This window comes from Babylonia areolata, chromosome 25 (genome assembly GCF_041734735.1).
Source record: "Babylonia areolata isolate BAREFJ2019XMU chromosome 25, ASM4173473v1, whole genome shotgun sequence".
Lineage (NCBI taxonomy): Eukaryota > Metazoa > Mollusca > Gastropoda > Neogastropoda > Buccinidae > Babylonia > Babylonia areolata.
In genome coordinates this window covers 11,826,043-11,833,542 of record NC_134900.1, presented here as the reverse complement: position 1 = coordinate 11,833,542, position 7,500 = coordinate 11,826,043, and the positions used below count along the sequence as shown (strand labels likewise).

General features: G+C 43.1%; 1 protein-coding gene across 1 annotated transcript in view; it reads left to right on the top strand.

Annotated features, from left to right (window-relative positions):
* The window catches only part of LOC143300040 (5-hydroxytryptamine receptor 1D-like), an 18,280-nt gene that overhangs the window by 4,364 nt on the left and 6,416 nt on the right, over positions 1-7,500 (top strand). The window lies entirely within an intron of this gene.

Below are 7,500 nucleotides of genomic sequence, written 5' to 3'. Positions count from 1 at the left end.
TTTTCTCTGGATCAAGATAGATGTACAAGTTTAGTTACACTCGCCGGGAAAGTACGACACGGTCGATTCAATTTCTCTTTTTCATGTTCATTCTCGTTAATTGAGTAACCACTTTAAAAGATTCATATGCAGTAAACACGTCGATGATATAGTCTGTGTCACTGTATGTGATCTGTCCAGAATTTGTATTTCTTTCCATTTAATTGCGAACAAGAAAAACGAGGTCACGCCGTCTTATTAACTCACTCAGTACGGCCAGTCCTCTCTTCTCCTCTACACAGACCCCTCGGATGTCCAGTGGGTGTCTGAATGACCCAACCTTTAGCTTCCGTCGTCAGAATTGTCGTATTCTTTGTCAACATTCACGTCTTCAGTATAAGAGCCTTCCGCTTGCAATATTTTGATGATGGTAATTGGGATGAAACGCTGTTAACGTCGTCTCTTTCGCCGTTCGTATGGAAAGAGTTAACCCTCTTCGTTTCGGTCGGAACACAGGGCCCGCACTGCAGATTCCCATCTCGCTCTGTCTAGGGCTGTTCTCTTGGCTTCACCCCAGGTCATGTTGGTGGACTTGAGTTCTGGCCTGTAGAGTTCTTCTCCAGGTGGTGACTGGTCGTCCCCTCTTCCGCTTTATTTCCCCTGTGGGTTCCAGTCCAAGGCGTGCGTGGCATGGAATGTGGGCCTGTCCTCTACTGACGCGGGGTGTGTCCAACCCAACCCAACCCCACTTCCTCATCTGGATACTCTTGGTGATTTGGTCTTGCTATGTCCGGCGCATGAGTTCCTCGTTGGAGATTCGCTCCGGCCATCCGATGTGCAGGATCTGGCGAAGACAGGTGTTGATGAAGACTTGCAACTTGCTGTCCAGGCTCTTCGTGGACAGGTCAGGATGTCAGTCTTTTTTTTTCTTCTGGACTTCTGCCACTGGGGGACTGCATTACTTTTCGTCAGTAAAATCACTTACACCAATGTTATGCACACTGACAGTAGTAACTGCACTTCAAATTTTCTTTATTTTTTATTTTATTTTATTTTTTCTCGCCAAGGTTCAGGAGACAAGGGGTTAAACTCCACTCCACCATGGAAGGGCCAAAGTAGGGTGTGTCTGGTTGGTTTTGTCGGCAGAATAGAATAGAATAGAATAGAATATGTCTTTATTAGCAAGTGTACCGGGGTCACAAGGAATATTGGGGAGGGATAGTACATAACAAGATACGAACATAAATCGAAAATCACACACAAACACAGATACAGTAGAAATTAGGATATATACAAGTGCATATGTATGTAACTATAACTTGTTAGTTCTTCTTCTTCTTCTTCGTTCGTGGGCTGCAACTTCCACGTTCACTCGTATGTACTCGAGTCGACTTTTACGTGCATGACCGTTTTTACCCTGCCACGTAGGCAGCCATACTCCGTTTTCGGGGATGTGCATGATGGGTATGTTCTTGTTTCCATCAACCCACCGAAAGCTGAAATGGATTTCAGGATCTGTAACGCGCGTATTTGATCTTCTGCTTGCGTATACACACGAAGGGGGTTCAGGCAGTAAGCAGGTCTGGACATTAAGTTGACCTGGGAGATCGGAAAAATCTCCACCCTTAATAATAATAATGATAATAATGGATACTTATATAGCACACTATCCAGAAATCTGCTCTAGGTGCTTTACAAAAACTCTTTGTTAACATAAAACATTACATCTATGTTGCATACACACACCAAAATATGACTACACACACACACATACACACACACACACACACGCATACACACGCACACACACACACACACACACACACACACACACTGCATACATACATTTTAACAATACATGTGTATCTAACAGCTACCCTAACACATACACACACATAGGCAGGCACAAACTTACATAAACGCACGCACACACAATACACATTCATATACATGCATGTAGTTATGTACACATACATATGTATACATACATAGTCAAGCACAGCTAACACAAAGGAAGTGGACCTGCCACAATTGAACTTACTGCTGAGGGAAAAGGTGAGTTTTGAGACACCAGGCGCCGTTACCGAGATTCGAACCCGGGACCATCAGATTGAAAGTCCAACGCTTTTAACCACTCGGCTGTTGCAGCCCGTCGTCAGTGAGTTCCGACGATTCCCAGACACCCCAACATGAAACTTGGCGTCAGTTTTCGCTGGACCCCAACTTAACTCTCTCCATACGAACGGCGAAAGAGACGACGTTAACAGCGTTTCACCCCAATTACCATCATCAAAATATTGCAAGCGGAAGGCTCTTATACTGAAGAGGTGAATGTTGACAGAGCATACCACAATTCTGACGACGGAAGCTAAAGGTTGGGTCATTCAGACACCCACTGGACATCCGAGGGGTCTGTGTAGAGAAGAAGAGTGGACTGGCCGTACTGAGTGAGTTAAAACGTGATGACGCTTTGGAGGTGTCAGTGTAGAGAGATATGGGTTAGACAGGTCCCCTTCCCCTTGCTTCCTGGAATAGTTTTCACCGTCGGCCATAGTTATTGCTCGAGGCGGATATCGACGAAAAAATAAACCACCCCAATGTATCTAACTAACTAGCTAGCTAACTAACAATCTAACTAACAATCTAACGAACAAACAGACAGACTGACTGACTCACTGACAGACAAACAAACTAACTAACTAACAAGCTAACTAACTAACTAACGCAAAGGAGTGATGACTATTTTTTGGACAGTTCGGGGCTAGACATGATGAGTGAGTGTGGGGGTTGTGGGGGGGGGCGGGGGTGGGGGGGGGGGGGTCGTATGCTAAATTCAAATTTGCTTTGGTAACCCCGCGTTGTCCATGAGTATTGTGGCACATGACAAGTCTCCCATGACAGCTTGTTCTGTTCGTAATGATGAGAAAAATGCAGCAAACGGTTACATCATCATCATCACCACCATCACCATCATCACCACCATCATCGCCATCATCACCACCATCACCACTACCATCATCATCACCATCATCATCATCGCCATCATCACCACCATCACCACTACCATCATCATCACCATCATCATCACCACCACCACCACCACCACCATCATCATCACCATCACCATCATCATCACCACCGCCACCACCACCACCAACAACAATAACAACAACATCAAGAAAATGATGCGGAAAATCACCAGATTTGCTTGCGCTACGCTCAGTGGCGACACAGTGCATTTGCAGGCTCGTGTTTTTAGCATCTTTTGGGAGTTTTACCTGTGCTAATACCTTATAGTCTTAACGCAACGTACGTGTGTGTGTGTGTGTGTGTGTGTGTGTGTGTGTGTGTGTGTGTGTGTTTCTTTAACTTAATGTCTTTTCACTTTGATATTAGACGTGTTGTGTGTGTGTGTGTGTGTGTGTGTGTGTGTGTGTGTGTGTGTGTGTGTGTGTGTGTGTGTGTGCGTGTTGTGTGTGTGTGTGTGTGTGTGTGTGCGCGTGCGTGTTGTGTGTGTGTGTGTGTGTGTGTGTGTGGGGAGGTGGGGTTGGGATGGAGTTTTAAGGGGGACAAACAGAGACAGGATAAACTATAACAATGGAATAAGCAATTCATAAACATCTGTGAAACAGAAATTAGCAACGTGAACAGCAACAAAAGAAAAACAAGAGGCAAGGCCTTCAAGACTCATTTGTGATACACTTTAAGAAAAAAAAATCAATCGTTAAAATGTGTTCTGTATATGTCATTGTAAAGCACATTATTTTGGTGTATCTCGGACAACCAAGAATTCCTTGAAGTCCGCGGTAAAGGAGACGTTACCATCGCCGCAATCACACTGCAACATTTAACCGTTTTCTCTGGATCAAGATAGATGTACAAGTTTAGTTACACTCGCCGGGAAAGTTCGACACGGTCGATTCAATTTCTCTTTTTCATGTTCATTCTCGTTAATTGAGTAACCACTTTAAAAGATTCATATGCAGTAAACACGTCGATGATATAGTCTGTGTCACTGTATGTGATCTGTCCAGAATTTGTATTTCTTTCCATTTAATTGCGAACAAGAAAAACGAGGTCACGCCGTCTTATTAACTCACTCAGTACGGCCAGTCCTCTCTTCTCCTCTACACAGACCCCTCGGATGTCCAGTGGGCGTCTCAATGATCCAACCTTTAGCTTCCGTCGTCAGAATTGTGGTATTCTTTGTCAACATTCACGTCTTCAGTGTAAGAGCCTTCCGCTTGTAATGTTTTGATGGTGGTAATTGGGGTGAAACGCTGTTAACGTCGTCTCTTTCGCCGTTCGTATGGAGAGAGTTAAACATCGTCAACGCCACTGCAACTGAGATGCGGAAGATAATAATTATGGTGTTTTCGGAATCCCGGTTTCACTTTCAGTTTCAGTAGCTCAAAGAGGCGTCACTGCGTTCGAACAAGTCCATATACGCTACACCACATCTGCCAAGCAGATGCCTGACCAGCAGCGTAACCCAAAGCGCTTAGTCAGGCCTTGAGAAAAAAGAAAGAAAAAAAAGAGTAAATAAATAATAGATAAATACATTAAAAAAAACAACAACTAATAATAATAATAAAATGTATAAGGCGCAAAAACTTGATGAAGTCAACTATAAGTGTAAAAAAAAAACAAAACAAAACAAAAAAAAAAAAACGGAATCCCGGAAATGGCCTCAACGAGATAAACCGTTAATGATACGGGGAACGCGGCTTAATTCGGGAGACTTACAAACTATTATTGGTATGACTGTGAAGATTCCTTTCCTATTATTTTTAAGCCAAATTTGGTGTTGACGGACACAGTATTTCCAGAGAAAATGATAATGTTAAAGTATACCAAGGACACACAGACATACAGACAGACAGACACACACACACAGACAGACACACACACACACAAATTGTGTGTGTGTGTGTGTGTGTGTGTGTGTGTGTGTGTGTGTGTGTGTGTGTGTGTGTGTGTGTGTGTGTGTGTGTGTGTGTGTGTGTGTGTGTGTGTGTGTGTGTGTGTGTGTGTCTGTGTCTGTGTCTGTATTTACAACGAGCTTGTGATTGTCATACGTTAATTTCCACGTGGATCAATAAAATGTTTTTGAATTTGAAAATTTGAATTTTGAATTTGAAGAGAAAGAGGAAGAAATTACATGGTAAACTGACTGTAGAGATGAGCAGACTGATGCAGCCACGTACAGACGGTAATGACATAGTGGGTACAGCGTGATGCCACGACACATAACAGTCAAAGTGACAAATACACTGACAATAACCGCACACACGCGGCGCGGCTGACGACCAGACCACAGACACTAATATCTCATTCTAGTGTCTATGACCATACAGACTTTCTGACAGTGACGCAGAGGAGACCCGTACGCAGCGACAGGCAGAATAGCGTAGCGGTGTAGAAACTGTTGTGTCCAACAGCCAATTATATATACAATAATACACACACACACACACACACACACACACATATATATATATATATATATATATATATATATATATATATGTATATATATATATATATATATATATATATATATATATATATATATAATCATACACACACACACACACGAACACACACACACTTACACAATATATATATATATATATATATATATATATATATATATATATAATTCATACACACACACACACACACGAACACACACACACTTACACACACACGCATATATATATATATGTGTGTGTGTGTGTGTGTGTGAGTGTGTGTATGTGTGTGTGTGTGTGTGTGTGTGTGTGTGTGTGTGTGTGTGTGTGTGTAAATAAGATTATTATTATCATTATTATTATTATTATTCTATAGATATAATCTGTATTTTACCATCATCATTTTCTTTAAAGACAGTAAAGGTGGGACACACGTGAAATACCCACACAAAACACTACAGATTATATGTATATATATATATTTTTTTTTTTCACAGCGCCTCAAGACCGACAGATACAGGCGCATCCAAGCACAAACAACAACCACCACAACCACAAACAACAACAACCACAAACAACAACAACAACCACCACAAACAACAACAACAAACACAAACTACAACAACAACAAGCAACAAGAACAACCACAAACAACAACAAAACAAACAACAACCACTACAACAACAAACAACAACAACAACCACAAACAATAACAACCACAAACAACAACAACAACAACCACTACCACCACCACAAACAACAACAACAACGACAACCACTACCACCACCACCACAAACAACAACAACAACAACAACCACTACCACCACCACCACAAACAACAACAACAACAACCACTACCACCACCACAAACAACAACAACAACAACCACTACCACCACCACAAACAACAACAAACAACAACAACCACTACCACCACCACAAACAACAACAACAACAACAACCACTACCACCACCACAAACAACAACAACAACAACAACAACCACTACCACCACCACAAACAACAACAACAACAACAACCACACCAAGACATCAAAGTAGAGGAGGCGTGAGGAAGAGGGTGAGAGTCAGAGCGCCAGTAGTAGTGATTCTGTTAGCTCTGCGCGGCGACCGTTGAGTGCGCGTGGAACAAAAGGGTGAAGGGTGTGTTGCGGCACATAATGTTACATCGTCGCCGACGACAATAATGCATGTGCCAACATTACATTGTCACACTTCAGCACATTAATTATTGACGCCGGCCGGACTGACTGACAACTGATATATACCGGAGGCAAGACTATAGCACCCAGGCCACCATCCAAGGCCCGGTGGAGGAGAGGAGAGGGGAGGGGAAGGGGTGGAGTGGAGGTGAGGGGTTTTGGACTGATGGGGGATGGGGAGGGTGTTGGGGCGGAGGGGGGGGGGGGGGGGGGGGGCGGCGAAATGCAAAAAAATCTCCGACGGTCTGTATAAAGGATTCGAACCAGTGGACACAGCTTCCTGGTCTGCCGGTGCATTACCACTAGGCCGCCGTGCTGCGGCATAGAATAGAATAGAATAGAATATGACTTTATTACCAAGTGTACCGGGGTCACAAGGAATATTGGGGTGGGTGGGGGTGGGGGTGGAGGGATAGCACATAACAAGGTACGAACATAAATCGAAAATCATACACAAACACAGATACAGTAGAAATTAGGATACATACAAGTGCATATCAGTATAAAAACTTGTGCATACTCGCACATGCACTCTCTCTCTCTCTCTCTCACGTTTGAAAAGAAGCCGCATATTACATGTGGATGGGGCTGATGACTAGATCTTCAGGTGGATGGTTCTTGATTGCACAGTTCTATTTATCATACTGGATTTGTTCAGTTGAGAGACAGGGCATTGACTGCTTTGGAGAAAAAAGCTATTTGGCGAAGCGATTGGTTTTCGTCCTTATACTTCTGTACCGTCGACGAGAGGGGAGCATCTCGAAAATCCCAAAAGCTGGATGTGATTCGTCCTGGCTGATTGATTTTTGATTTTTTGAGTCGCCGC